At 47.0% G+C, this 15,721-nt stretch overlaps 1 non-coding gene across 1 annotated transcript; it reads left to right on the top strand.

The window, feature by feature from the left end:
* The first annotated feature begins 4,691 nt into the window (after positions 1-4,691).
* LOC100477486 lies at positions 4,692-15,715 on the top strand. Its single transcript, XR_004626633.1, has 3 exons — positions 4,692-5,062; positions 13,997-14,029; positions 14,256-15,715. It is a non-coding gene; the product is annotated as an uncharacterized LOC100477486 (transcript).
* Positions 15,716-15,721: the final 6 nt, after the last annotated feature.

Raw genomic sequence — 15,721 nt, 5'->3', positions numbered from 1 at the left:
GATGCACTGGGCCCTCAGGGCTGCGGGCAGGTCACCCCTTGTCTGTGCGGGGAGATTCCCCCCACCCCCACCCCCTGCCCAGTTCTGGTCAGCACGGAGGCCAGGGGCCCACGCCCACCCTGGGTCTCTGTGCCACTGGCCCCCAGCAGGACCTGAGCTGGACTCTGTGTTTGGCTCCACACCCCGCGTGGGCCTCACGAGAAGACTGACCCCTCAGTGAGGTTCACTTCACCCTGGGGGGGTGGTGAAACAGCCTCATGGAAGCTGGAAGCTAGTCCTCTAGGGCCAGTGGCCAGGAGGAGAGTGACTGGATGAAAGGGAGAGAAGATTGGTTAGTATGTGGAGTCATTTTCAAAAGGGCAAAGGCATTTTCTTGGTACTTTGCTGTATATTTGTTTTATTTTGGCAACCAGAAGAAGATACTAAGGATCTTAGTGGTTTTCCAAGCCTGCTTTGCGGAAAGCCCCCCAGGCTGCGTGTGGGGCCCCTGATGAGTGCACTCAGTTCCTGCGCTCTCGGCCACAGTGCGCTTATTAGCAGGGCTGTTGCTCATGACAGGGCTGGGTTGGGAGTTGGCAGATGGTCTGACTTTTCTGACTTTTGTAATGACTAGCTATGATTGTGCAGTTATCTAAAATCTATGAGTCTTCAAAGTAATGAGCCTGAAGGGGACCGGAAGACTCACGTTTGGGTCTGGTTGTGTTTGCTCGCTGGGGGGTGTTGGGCAGATCTTCATGCCCCGGTCCACCTTGCAGGATGGTCTGGGGTCTTAACGCTCGTCTGCTCAGGGCGCCGTCACGAGGCCCATGGGCCGGGAGCCTTCAGCGACGGTGCTTGTTTCTCACTGCCCCGGAGGCTGGACGCCCCGATGGCCGTGGGGTCAGCATTGGGTTCTCCTGAGGCCTCCGTCTCCGGCTCCTCGCTGTGTGCTCACGTGGCCATTTCTGTGCAGCTGCAGAGACGGCCCGCCGCCACCATCTCGTCTTGTAGGATGTCAGAGCAGGGACTCCAGCCTTGGGACCTCATTTAACTGGGATAACCCCCTGAGATGGTATTCTTGCCCCTGTTCTAATGTTGTATGTGTGTGGGGGTTCCTTCTACACCAGGAATTCGGAGACACCAGCAGGGTGTCTGACCCTGTCTACCTGGACACAGCATCAGATCCCTCAGGGTCAAGGTTCAGTCCTGTGGAAATCCCCCCTCCTGCCAGCTCCCACCCCCACCTCGGATGCTGCCATGCTTGTGGCTGATGGGCTACAGACTGGGGGTCCCGGGAGCAGCTCCAGCCTAGGGTTCCGGTGGCAAGAGTCCAGGTCATCACCTGTACGTGGGGCCGACTGGCTGTAAATCAGAGGTTCCCGTGACCCCTCCTTGGGTTCTGTGAATTTGCTGGCATGACTCACATTCCTTACTAGATGACCCATCTATTATTACAGGATGTAACTCAGGAATGGCCAGATGGGAGCTGTGCACAGGGCGAGGGCTGTAGGAAGGGGCAGGGAGCTTCCGAGCCCTCTCAGAGCCTGCCCTTCTCCCCAGATCTCGAGTTCACTGACCCTGTCCTCTTGGGGTTTTATGGAGGCTTCACGACACAAGCATGCTTGGTGAACTCACTGGCCATTGGTGATTGGTTCAGCATCCAGCCCCTCTCCCCTCCCCGGATGTTGGAGGGGGTGAGACTGAAAGTTCCAGTCACATGGTTGGTTCCCCAGGCAACCTGCCCCCCATCCTTAGGTGCTTTCCAAAACTTACCTTTAGGAGCTGTGTGCCAGAAAGGGAGACGAAGACCAATTGTCACAGGCCCCGTCTCCAAATACAGTGATATTGGGGGTTAGGGTTTCAGCATCGGGGTCTGGGCACAGTTTTGGCCACGCGAGCTTTGCCGGTGGCACAGGACCAAGCCAAGCTCTGTGGTCTCCTGCCAGGCTGGGCCCTGCCTGCGGCTCCCAGCACAGGGACGCGATCACGTGTGGACTTTGTTGACGAGGATGGCAGGCAGAATTCTACGTACACGTCTATAAACCAGCACAAGCTCCGGTCATCCCTGTGATAATATCACTTATGTGCTTTCCTGTGTGGGAAGGAACGGGTTGAAGTTCAGCCCGTGTCCGGGGAGGCCATGTGCTGTGGGAGGAGGCCTGGTGACATGGGGCTGGAGACACCTGTCCTNTCCCCCCCCCCCCCCCCCCCGATCTCAGGCGGGATCTCAGGGCTGCTTCTACTCTGGGGATTAGTTTTAACCTGTTGTATTGTTGTCTATTTTTAAGGGTTTTTTTTTCTTACTACAAAAGCAATGAAAATTTCTCATTTTTCATCAGCGTCAGGGTCCGAGTGTTGCTTTAGCGTTCTGCACTGGACAGGGGCTGAAAGCCACGAACACAGTGACCGCAGTGGGCAGAGGACGAGACACCCAAAGAACATGCCGGAAGAGCCACCAGGGAGTTCCGGAGTTTCCTCTGGGAGGGTGGATTTGATGTGTTTTGTAGGAGAATTAAGGGGAGCTGGATCGCTGTGTCTGTGTGGGTCCTTGCACAGAGTTCAGGGTCAGTGCAGCGTTGGAAGAGGCCATGGAGAATCTGGTCTCCTCGGGGCACCCGCATGTCTTACTCCCACCCAGACCCTGCTCACTGCATCATTTTTATTGCTCTTTCAGTCTTAGTCAATCAATACATACTTCTGCTTAAAGAAACTCAAATAGGACAAAATAAACACATGTCCCTGCTACCCAGCGAGAAGTGACCACTATTACATTTTTATATTTTTTATTAAAATAATTTGTACCTAGAGCTAAATTATAAAAATAAAAGCCTCCTTATCCAGAGTCTGCTCTTTCTAATATTTTCACTCAGATTCTCATTTCTTATCCCCTCTCTGTCGCTGTTGTATGCGCACACACACACACACACACACACAGACACTCACGCGTCATGTTTTCTTGACCGTTAGAAAGTACGTAGCACACGTTGCCTTGTTCTCCTGCAGAGCACTGCACTATAGTCAATGCCCACAACACCTGCATCTCAGTTCTGTCCCTGGACCCCAGGGGTCCCCCTCCAGTTAGGGATCCAGTGTGGGCTCAGGGTCTGCAGCATTTCTCCCATCCTTTTCTGGTCCTCGGTGACATTCGTCCTTGGGGATCTCACGTAACTTTCCACGTTGAATTTGTCCCCATCGTCAGACCAGGGCCAGGTGACGGCTATGTCCTCTCTCAGGGTGGGGCAGCTGGGGCACACAGTGGCCATCTGTGTCACCCGCCCCTGATCGGAGCCCCCAAGGGCCTACGTTATAATCGCTAGGGCTCTCCTCCCTGGCACCTAAGAAGCAGTCCGCGAGGAGCCATGTTGAAACTGGGCAAATACCTTGCCCCCTATCCACACAGTCTCCTCAGAGCTGGCATTTGGTGGCGTTTCTGGCCTGAACCAATCTTCACTGAGGTTGAGATGGTTGCAGAACGACGCCATCCCACCGCAGCGCTCCTACTCATCGGTGGTTGTAAGCAAGAGCCCCCTGCCCCCACCCCCAGTTCGCTTATTCATTACCTGTATGGACTCATTCAGTCCTGCCCTTCAGTGGTTTTTCATTACTTGCTGTATTTATCACATCTGTCCTCAGATGGCCCCAGACTTGCCAGTTCCAAGGCACGCCCTAGCATTTTTCAGGCACTTCCTTATTTTCTGAAATAAGATGCTCGGACTCCTCTTGTTCTCTCCCTGCCCCGGCCCTGGCCTCTGCCATTTCTCCAAGGAGACCTGGTGTCTTTCAGTGTGCAGTGGTGGTGAAGGGCGCTCGGTGTGCTTGTCGCCACTACGTAGTATCTTCGGTTTTTGGCCCATGCAGTGGACGGAGCTGGGAAAGGATGCGTGAGATACAAATGCGCATATGCAGTCGTGTGTTCACGCTACGCCTCCAGATCCAGCATATCTATGGGAGTTCTTTCTCTAACCTCCTTCTTTCCATATTTGTTTGTTGTATTAAAAGATTTTATTTATTTGAGAGAGAGAACATGAGCAGGGGGAGAGGCAGACGGCAGAAGAAGCAGACTCCCCACTGAGCAGGGAGCCCTTTGCGGGGCTCGATCACAGGACCCCGAGATCATGACCTGAGCCAAAGGCAGACGCTTCACTGACTGAGCTCCCCAGGCACCCCCACCTTCTTTCCATATTTGTATGTCCCTTCTTCAACAGTGGAACTCTGGATCCTGACAAAATCAACACATTTACTCATTCCTATAATAAACCTCAAATAGTTAATTCTTAAATGGACTACATTTCCCAAATCTGAAAAGAATTCTGGGTCACCCTTCCCTGCCCACACTATTAACTTTTGATGAGCACCCTTCTAGATCTCCTTGTAAATAAATATATAAATACACATGATTTCATTAACACGTCATCATCCTTACATATTCCCACCGTAAATATTCACGTATTTCCTCCCATGAGTATAAATGTCATTAACATCATTCCATAGCATCATCCACCATCTCTTTGTCCGCAAAATGAGATCTATACAGCATTTCCTAATGGCTACAGAATAAGACTGTACCGTACTTCTCTGTGATTGAACTTTGATTTTAAAAGGCATCCAGTTTTTCGCTATTATATGTAAAGCTGGCATCAACATCTTTGTAACTAAATCTTAATTATTTCCTTAGGGTAGAAGTGGAATTACTGGTCAAAGGGTATGTATATTTTTATGTCTTTTTTAATGGCGGTTTGTGCTCTGGCGTGCAGTGGTGGAGGACGCTGGTTTTTCTGGACCGGCGCTTGTCCGTGGTGGCTGCACATGGGAATCATCGAGGGCACTCTTAAGAGCAGAGATACCCAGGCCCAACCCCCAGGTCAGATTTTGGTGGTCTGGGGCGTGGCCAGGAGTTGTAGATTTTAAAGGCTCCCCAAGAGATTCTGATATGCAGCCAACTCGATAGGTAGATTCAAAGTGTGGTATCACTTCATTACTTTAATTAGAATTTTCTCTTGCGATTGTTTCAGGCGTTCAGATTTGGGAGACGTGGCCCCAGAAATAAAAGCATCTGAGAGACGAACAGCGGTGGCCATTGCAGGTAAATGTGGGGCTCGCACCCATGCTGAAGCTCATGTGGCGGGTTCTGCCTTCCAGAACGCCCGGGACAGGGGAGCACAGCCCTCATATATACAGAGGCTTAAAGCCGTTGTTTCTCCTTTTATGAAAAGATTCCATCGCAGGGTGTTTTAAACTTCCTTCATCTCTTCCAAAGAGGATTCAGTTTCACACTGGTGATTATCCCACAGTTTACCAGAAACATATTGTCCCAATCCGAGGACGTCATAACTGCCACCCCGAGTCCGGCTTAGGGTGACTGTCTAGTTTCTGACCTGGGTGCTCCTGAGTGTTTGGTTGGGACAATAGCTCTAAACTGGAGCTGTCCCGGGCAGACTGGGGCTTGTGGTCTCCCTGGCTGTGGTTCGCGTGGGCTCAGTCTCTCTCTGTGGATCTGGGGGCTGGCTCTGTGGCTGCCCCTCATGACTTCAGCTTTAAGGTGTGGTGGCCACACTCCAGGCATCTTTTCTCTTAGAAACTCATTTTGGATCTCTCATTAATTCGGCATGTCTCAAAATAAATATGTCCTATTGGATTTGATAGTGTTCTGCAAAGATAACCTGTAAAAATAAGCAAAGTAGTTTGGATTCACCAAATTTTGTTTTATTTTGTTCATTTAAACGAATATTTACTGAACACTTAACATGCGGGCATCATAGCGGGCACTGTGAATATAGTAAACAGTAGTGAACGAAATGGCCCCGATCCCTTGTCCTCATGGAACTTACGTTCTAGAACATAGGCACCGGGGGGAAGTCATGGCCAGGTCAAGCCTCACAGCAAAATTGGGAACCAGCAGTAATTGGCCAAAGCCCTTCAGTTTCTCTGGATCCAGAATGGTGCTGTTCGGTACAGGAGCTACTAGGCGCACAATGCAAATTTAAATGCTATTAAAAATCGCATTGCTGAGTCACTCTAGCCGTATTTCAGGTGCTGAGGAGCCACATGCAAATAGAGAACATTTCCTTCCACAGGCAGCTCTGTTGGAACGAGAGTGTTGCTCTAGAGAGACTGGGGAGACAGTTGGGGTGGGCTCAGGGGAGGGAATGACCTCCCTGGCTGCCTGCTGTGAGCCAGGGGGTTGGTTATTAGTGGTCCTTTGTTCCATCTGGGGAAATTGAGGCTCAGAGACACTCCAGGACTTCCCCAGAGTTCCATCTTTATTATCTCTCCAGTGAAGAAGCCTCCCATAATTATTTTTAAAAATTTTCTTCTTGAGGAATGTGACTTCCTCTTCAGTGTGTTCCATTAATAAGACTTAAAGCAAACTCTTCAACATACAGGATAAAAAGAAAAAAGGTGTATTGAGGCTTGATATACATGTGAAAAAGTGCCCATTTTACCAATGTGTAGCTTGATACATTTTCACAAGCAGGAATGGACCTATTTTGAGCAGCGTCCAGATGAAGAAGACAAACACGTCATTCCCCCCAGTAGACCCCTTCCCACTTGCCCCTGCCCGGGATAACCGTGCTCCCGCCTTCTAAAACCATAGAATAGATGTGCTATATGCAATCCTCCTACGGAGTTTATTTACCTTATTTCAGGTCTGAGGACGCTAATTACTTCATAGCTCATACTTTAAAAGAAATTTTAGAAAACCATTTAAGAGGATTCTGGGAAGATGGCAGAGCGGGAAGCACCAGGAATATGCCTTCCAACCTGGACCGTTGCACTGGCCATATCTTTCCATGCACTGTCCTGTACCTCTGGAGTCAGTTGGAGGTTTGCAACTTCCAGGGGAAGACTTGGAGAATAAATTTCCAGCTAATTTGGTCAATTGCATCTTTGAGCACAGTAGCAGCTCCCAGTCTCCTGTTCCCAGACAAGCAGCAGGCAGCCATGCACACAGCTGGTGGGAACCAGCCAGAGTGGGCAGAAAGAACCCTGTCCAAGTACCGGGTTCTCTGCTCTGCCGATTACTGCTTCTGATCACAGAGGTGCAAACACAGAGATGGGTGGCCGCTGCTGTTGCCGTTGTCACCCTTTCCTCATTGTTGCTAGCCCCTCCTCCAGCTGAAGTGACTTGCAGGGGATTTCAGGGCCAGCATCCTTCCTCCCATTAACTTTTTGCTCTTTCCCCTTTTGGGAGGCAGACATTAAAGACTAGGACATTCAAAAACAACTGCACATGTGGGAAAATTAAAAAGTGATTGTGCGTTCCCAAAGGAAATCTCAGAAAAAGACCTCAGAGGACCTAAATTGTACACCTCAGTTTGATCCTGGGTGCAGAGATAGCCTGCAACAATCCAACAGACAAAAACAATAATGAAAAGCAGCAAACCCTGGGAAAAGTGGGAGGAATCTGATTTCCAGAGTTACCACATTATTAGATTCAATGTCCAGTGTGCAGCAAAGAAAATCACAAGGTATACACAGGAATAGGGAAGTATGACCCGTTCGAGGAAAAAAAAATTATTGAACAAAAGCTGTCTCTGAAAAGACAAAGTAGCAGATGTATTAGATGAAGACTTTAAGACAATGGTCCGAAAGATGCCCAAAGAGCTAAAGGAAGATGTGGAGAAAGTCAAGACGTGATGTGTGGACAAAACAGTAATATCAGTGAAGAGCTAGGAAGCCTTAGAGACCAAAGGAAAAGCACAGTAACCAGAACGAAAACTTCACTCCTGGGGTTCAAAGGCAGACTGGGGAGGTGGAAGATAGAATCAGTGAACTTAAAGACAGGACAATGGACTGTATGGAGGCTGAGGACCAGAAAGAGGAAAGATTGAAGAAAAGCGAACAGAGCCTAGGACGCCTGTGGGATGCCATCAGTAGGTCTTAATTGTGGAGGTCCCAGAAAGAGGAGAGAGAGAGAGAAAGGGGCAAGAGAAGATTTGAAAAAATAGTGGCTGAGAACTTCTTAAAGAGACATGGATTATAAAGTCCAAGAAGCACAACAGACTCCAAGTAAGATGAATTTGAAGAGACCCATGGAGACATGTTGGAATTAAACTTCCAAAAGACTGAGTCTTGAAAGCAGCCGCAGAGAAGCAGATCATCCATATGCAGGGTCCTCCGAGATCATCTCTCGATTTCTCATCAGAAACTTCAGAGGCCAGAAGACAGTGGGCAGATATATTTAAAGTGCTAAAAGAAAGAAGAAATTGTGAGCTAAGAATCCTATATCCAGCAAATCTGTCCTTCCAAATTGAGGGAGAAACAAACATTCCTAGGGAACAAAAGCTGAGGGAGTTGTTGATCACGGCACCCTACAGGAGATGCTCCAGGGAGTCCTGCGGGTGGAAAGAAAGGGCCCTAGACAGGGACTTGAAGCCGTATTGTGAAGTAAAGATCTCAGTAAAGGTAATACCTGGGCAGTTATAATAGCTAATTTAACAATTTTAACAATGGTTCATAACTGTGCTTTCTGATTTCTTCATGATTTAAGAGACTAATACATTTATTTTTTTGTTTTTTTATTATTATAATAATATATTTTTATTATATTATGTTAGTCACCATACAGTACATCCCTGGTTTTTGATGTAAAGTTCGATGATTCATTAGTTGCGTATAACACCCAGTGCACCATGCAATATGTGCCCTCCTTACTACCATCACCAGCCTATCCCGTTCCCCCACCCCCCTCCTCTCTGTAGCCCACAGTTTGTTTCTCAGAGTCCATAGTCTCTCATGCTTCATTCCCCCTTCTGATTACTCCCCCTTTCATTATCCCTTTCTTCTCCTACCTATCTTCTTAGTTCTTATGTTCCATAGATGAGAGAAACCATATGATAATTGTCTTTCTCTGCTTGACTTATTTCACTTAGCATTATATCCTCCAGTGCCATCCATGTTGCAGCAAATGTTGAGAAATCATTCTTTTTGATAGCTGAGTAATATTCCATTGTATATGTGGACCACATCTTCTTAATCCAGTCATCTGTTGAAGGGCATCTCGGCTCCTTCCATGATTTAGCTATTGTGGACAATGCTGCTATGAACATTGGGGTGCATATGGCCCTTCTCTTCACTACGTCTGTATCTTTGGGGTAAATACCCAGTAGTGCAATGGCTGGGTCATAGGGTAGCTCAAGTTTTAACTTTTTAAGGGACCTCCACACTGTTTTCCAGAGTGGCTGTACCAACTTGCATTCCCACCAACAGTGCAGGAGGGATCCCCTTTCTCCACATCCTCTCCAGCAATTGTTGTTTCCTGCCTTGTCAATTTTTGCCATTCTAACTGGTGTAAGGTGGTATCTTAGTGTGGAAGAGACTAATACATTTAAAGAAAAAACAAAAAATGTAAATCTAGTATCACTGTAAGTTTGGTTTGTAACTTCAAATCTTGTTTTCTGTAACTTCTGAGACTAATGCATTTGAAAGAATTATTAGTTTATGTGCTGGGGCACTCAGCTTATGAAGATGTGATATCAACACCCAAAGAGGTGGGGATAGAATTTTGTATGTAAATAGGGCATACAGAAAACAAATAGCACAGTGACAGAAGTGCGTGCCTCCTTATCAGTGATTACTTTAAATGTAAAGGGATTAAAGTTTCCAGTGAAAAGACAGAGATTGGCAGAATGGATAAAAACAGGACCTAAGTATATGTTGTCTACAGGAGACTCACTTGAGATCCAAAGACACGAACAAGCTGAGAATGTAAGGATGGAGAAAGATCCTCTATGCAGGCAGTAACCAGTGGATAGTAGGAGTGACTGTACTAATATCTGACAGAATAGAGTCCACATAAAAAAGGTTATGAGAGACAGACAAGGACATTATATATTAACAGAGGTCTCAGTACAATGAGAAGATACAACTAAACACTCACACATCCAATGACAGACCATCAAAATATTTGAAACCAAAACTGATAGAATTGAAGGGAGAAATAGACAACTGTACCCCACTCCCAATGATGGACAGAACAACCAGACAGAAGACAAGAAAGGAAGTAGAGGATTTGAACAACACAGTGAACCATCCTCATCTAACAGACACACACAACACTTCACCCAGGCACACACTTTCTTCTCAAGTGTACACAGGACATTTTCCAGCATAGATATATGCACGTCCACAAATGAAGTCTACATGGATTTTACAAGATCGATATCGTACAAAGTGTCTGAACACAATGGGATATAATTAGAAATCAGTAACAGAAAACTGAAAATTTTTTAAAATTGTGGACACTAGGGGCGCCTGGGTGGCTCAGTCGTTAAGCAACGCCTTCGGCTCAGAACGCTGGGATCACGCCCCACATCAGGCTCCTCCACTCGGAGCCTGCTTCTTCCTCTCCCACTCCCCCTGCTTGTGTTCCCTCTCTCACTGGCTGTCTCTCTCTCTGTCAAATAAATAAAATAAAATCTTTAAAAAAAATTGTGGACACTAAACACACACTACTAACTAGTATATCAAAGAAGAAATCTCAAGGAAGTTAGAAAATAGGTACAAATGAAAACAACAACACAATTTTAACAATGAAAGGAACTAGAAGAAGAACAAATGAAACCCACAGGTAGCAAACAGAAGGAAATGATAAAGATAGGAGCAGAAATCAATGAGAGAGTAGAAAAGCGGTACAGAACATCAGTGCAACCAGAAGTGGGTTCTCGGACAAGATCAACACCACTGACAAACTTTTAGCTACATTGAGAAAAAAGGAGAGAAGACTCAAATCACTGAAATCAGACATGGGCATGGGACATTACTATTGATTCTACAGAAATAAAAGGGATTGTAACAGAGTACAGCGAAGCCAAAAAATTGCTTAGCCTGGATGAAAAGGACAAATTCCTAGGAACACAAAACCTACCAAGACTGAATCACAAAGAAATGAGCAATCTGAATAAACCTGTAACTAGTAAGGAGATTGAATTTGTTATAAAAAGTCTCCCGACAAGGAAGAACCCTGGTCCTGAAGGCTTCACTGGTGAATTCAACAAATATTTCAAGAACTGCTTTTCAAATTTTTTCAAACAATTGAAGGGAGGGATAACTTCCTAACTCATTCTTGAGGCCAGCACAACCCTGATAACCAAAGTCAGACAAAGAAAAGGAAGCTATAGACCAGTATCCTTTAGGATCATTGGTGCAAAAATCTTCAGTGGTGTCAACAAAATGAAGGGGAAAATGATGCTCTCAACTGATGCAGAAAAAGCATTTGATGAAATTCCCTACCATTTTTTGATAAAAACGCTCTACAAAGTAGTAGATGGAAACCAGCTCCACATGATAAAAGCCATACATGGACAATCCACGGTCAGCGTCATACTCAGTGGTGCGAGACTGAGCTTTTCCTCTAAGATAAGGAGCAAGAGCGGGAGGCCCACGTCCCCGCTCCCTTCCAGCCTCATACTAGAAGTCCCAGGCCGAGCAGCTGGGGGAGAGGAAGACATAAAAGGCATCTAAACTGGAAAGGAAGACATAAAATGATCTCTGTTTGCAGTTGATGTCATCTTATGTATAGAAAATCCTAAAGATTTCACAAAAAACTGTTAGAACTAAAATAAATTCAGCCAAGCAGGAGGATGCAAAGCTAACACACAAAAATCAGTTACATTTCTGTTCACAAGTAGTGAGCACACTGAAGGGGAAATCACAAAAATCAGTCCATGTGCAGGAGCATCAAAAAGAATAAAATACTTAGGAATTAGGAATTAATCAAGGAGGTGAAAGAACTGTACGAGAAAACTACAAAACATTGTTGCAGAAAATAAAGAAGACATAAATAAATGGAAACACATCCCATGTTCATGGATGGGAAGACTTAATATCGTTAAAATGTCAATATCACCCAAAGTGATGTGCAGATTGGTGACAGTCCCTATCAAAAAGCCAGTGACATTTTGCAGAAAAGGAAAAACCCATCTTTCATATGGAGTCTTAAGGGCCAGTGAATAGCCAAGACAGTCTTGAAAAAGAAGAACAGAACTGGAGGACTCACTGTTCCTGATGTCAAAACCTACTACAGAGCTACAACGTCAAAACAGTGTGGTACTGGCATCAAGACACATGTTTAGACCAGTGAAATAGCCCAGAAATAAACCCTCATGAATGGTCAAGTGGTTTTTGACAAGGGTGCCAAGAACATTTACTGGATACAGGACAGTCTTTTCAACACATAGTGTTGGGAAAGCTGAACCTTCACATGCGAAACAATGAAGTCAGACCCTTACCCAACACTGTAATCAAAAGTTAACTCAAAATGGATCATGTAATCCTAAATGTAAAACTTAAAACAGTAGAACACTTGGAAGAAAACATTGAACCAAAGCTTCACACATTTGGATGTGGCAGCGATTTCCTAGAGGAGACACGGTGGACAAAGTGTGGACAAGAACAAAACGAGACAAATGGGACCATGTGAAAAGTTAAACATTTTGTGCCTCAGAGGACACTCTCCACGGGGCATAAAGGGCACCCACAGAATGGGAGACAGTATTTGCAAACCATGTGTCTGGCGAGGGATTAACATCCAGAATATCTGGAGAGCTCCAAAAACTCCACAACCAAACCAACAGAATTTACAAATGGGCAAAGGTCTTGAATGGACATTTCTCCAAAGCAAGTGTATGAATGGGCAGTGAGCACTTGCGAAGGCGCTCAGCATCACTGGTCACTAGGGACATGCAAATACAAACCACAGGCCCACCACAACTCACCCCCACCGCACGGCCACTGTCACAGAGAGAGAGACCGAGAGCAGGTGCTGGCAAGGGCACTTCTGCCGTGTCCCCGCCTGAAAGTCTGCTGCTGACCGGTGCCGACCTGGGCTCCCAGCCATCTCCGCCTGTGGACCACTAGGCTCTCCTGCCCCTGGGTGGTTCCCGCAGTTCGAGAGGCTGACCCTCTGGCCACGTTGTGCCTCCTTGCCATCATCTGTAATCTGTCAGTCCAATCAGAGCTGTGTCCCATCCCTAACAAAGCGAGGGTGGGTCTGAGGTTTACTCCTTGATCCCTGCTCACAGCTGCTTCTCAAACTCACCTCCACCTGTTACGGGGTTTTTTCTGTGTCTTGTCCCCTCCTTTAACGGCTGTATTTTCTCGGAGGGCATTTTGAATTCCTTGGAAAAATTCTTCTGATGTCTTTTCTCCACTTTGGATAAAATAATCTTTTGATTGCTCAACGTTGCGGTTTGATGTGTATGAATCATCTGTCTTTCATACTCTCATGATTTCCTGTTTCTCTTCCCTGCTCTTCATGTCTGTCTCCAGAGACAGCGTCAGAGAAGAATGTTTGAAATGTCACATTTATCTACCTGACTCTATGGAAAGCATGAGAGGAGTTAATCTGAAAATATCAGAATCTTTTTCCGATTCATAAGCTTTAAAAAATGTAATTTTAATTTTGGATTGGATTAGCGATCGGATAGTTTTACTTGGATCTGAAGTCAGAACAATTAAAAAGTACACAACAGAGCACCTGGGTGGCGCAGTCAGTTGAGCGTCCAACTCTTGGTTTCAGCTCAGGTCATGATCTCAGGGTTCTGGAGTCGAGCCCCGCATCGGGCTCCACGCTCAGCACGGAGCCTTGCTTGTCCCTCTCCCTCTGCCCCTCCCCATGCTCTCTCTCTCTCTCTGTCCCTCAAATAAATAAACAAGTCATCTTTAAAAAAAATAAGGATGATGTTTGTCAGAGGTAATCTTGAAATTGAGCCAAGGAATTTACAATAACTTATGTTTTAAATAGTTTCTAAAATCAAAGATTAATCTATAGAAGTTTAATGAACTTACTTGTATTTTATTCTCAGAAACTTCAGTAAATTCTTACGGGAATATACTCTAGAGCAAATCACTATCTTGTATGCGGCTATCACTTCTCTGTGTCATATTTGGGGCTGGACAACAGAAATTTACGTAGGAAGAACTGAAGCCAAGCCTAGCACTAAAAGTAAACGCGAGACTTTGGGTAGAAAGGTCCTAACTTGCTGACGAAAGTCAATGTGTGTGTGCTTTCTTCCAGATTTGGAATGGAGAGACATGGACGCAGATGACTGTGAGTTTTGTCGTGGAGGTGGAGATGGCAGGGTTGGGATCAGCCTTGGGATCAGCCAGGGGTTGGGTGCCTACAGTGGGGCGTGACTGGGATGTTATATTGTGAGCAGGTAGCAGAAGTTACTGTCTTAGTGAGAAGAAGGAGGTTCCTGAGTTTAGCCTAATTAACTTGCATCCATCTAAGGCGCTGATTTGATTGACACGTCATTTTCCTTTGCTTTTTTTAGATGGTACAAATGAGGCTCAGGACAGTGACTTCCCAGCAGGTACGCATTTTCTCCGCTCCCTGTCCCGACGCAGGAGGACCCGAGTATGTGAGAGGTCCCTCTTGCCCCTGGTCCTGCGCACCCAGCCCCCCCCCCCCCGAGAAGACGGAGACTAGCATCTGCGCAGGGGCAAGCGCAGGACTCTTATTTGCAACCAGTTCCCAAAGCGGTTCTGAAAGCTCAGGTGGCATTGGGAAGCCCTCAGCTGTTCCCCGTGTCGCTCCCACCATGGGCCACACACTAGGCAGGAGTGCAGGTGAGGTTTCTTGGTCGGGCTTTTCCCCAGCGCCTCTCACTGTCTGCTGTTTAAAGGACGAAACCAGTTGTTCATGTCTAGGTAAGAGAATCCACGTCCCTCTTCATTCAGGCAACACCTGGAAACCCGAGCAGCAGTACGAAGGGTTTCAGCCCTGCGTGCCCCCCCTGTAGCTCTTTTGTTTCTGCAGCAAGTTCTGAAGCCCCACCCTGTGCCTGGCAGTGTCCACTGCCTGCAGGGCCCTCGGGGGAGGAGACGCCTGTGCCCAAGGGCTGAGCCCTGCGGGGGGCGGGGGGGGGGCACCTCTGACTGCCCGGAAACCTGTGCCCCAGGGTTGGGCCCTGCCTGGGGTTGTCCCCTGACTGCCCGGGCACCTGCGCTCCAGGGCCCGGTCCTGCTGGGGGGCCATCCCCTAACTGCTCTCTGGTTTATGTGAACAAGTATGCAGCTTCATGATGGAGAAGATCCTGGAACTCAGTGGGATTTGCATTTTAAAATTTTGTTCATGTAGCTCACACTGAAAGCATACTAATTGTATGCAGTATGACAGTTGGTGAGACGCCACGGCCGAGAACAGGGTTAGCGGGTGAAACCTAGCGCTTGTAAGAATTCATATTGCGTTGGGCAATGCTGGAAGGTCTGAACAAGTACAGACCTCTGATCATCTCTACCAAGTATGTTGCCATGGTGACACTGAAAACCACGTGATTGGCTTCAGATTTGCAAAATGGTTGTGTGACTGTATTTAGTAGTAACATCCTGTTCCCTTTAAAAATTCTCCCAACTTGTTAAAAAGAAGAGAACGTTACCTAGAAAATCCGACTGACCTCGGGGATTGTGTCCCCTGTGGGACATACCTGGTGATGGCATGAGGGCACCTGCTGCTGGGCCCAGGATGTGGGGACAGGCCACAGGGTCACGTGGAGGGGTGGGTGTCCCCAGTGCGGGTGCACGGCTGTGCACTCTACACGGTTACAGTGGGCCCAACATAGCTGTGTCTCGTGGATTTCAAGAGAAACTGACGTGTAGACCTTTTCACGGCATCTCCCAATCCTTAAACGTGGCCCCTGGGTATCCTCTTCTTTCTCCTTTCTAACGTCTCGCGTGTCTGCTGTGTTGGCCCCTGTTGGTTGCAGGCAGGCCGGGGGCACCCACACCCCGCTTTCTGAAG

This window comes from Ailuropoda melanoleuca, chromosome 1 (genome assembly GCF_002007445.2).
Source record: "Ailuropoda melanoleuca isolate Jingjing chromosome 1, ASM200744v2, whole genome shotgun sequence".
Taxonomy (NCBI): Eukaryota; Metazoa; Chordata; class Mammalia; order Carnivora; family Ursidae; genus Ailuropoda; species Ailuropoda melanoleuca.
The sequence above is the reverse complement of the archived record's forward strand: the minus strand, read 5'-3'. Positions and strand labels throughout refer to the sequence as shown.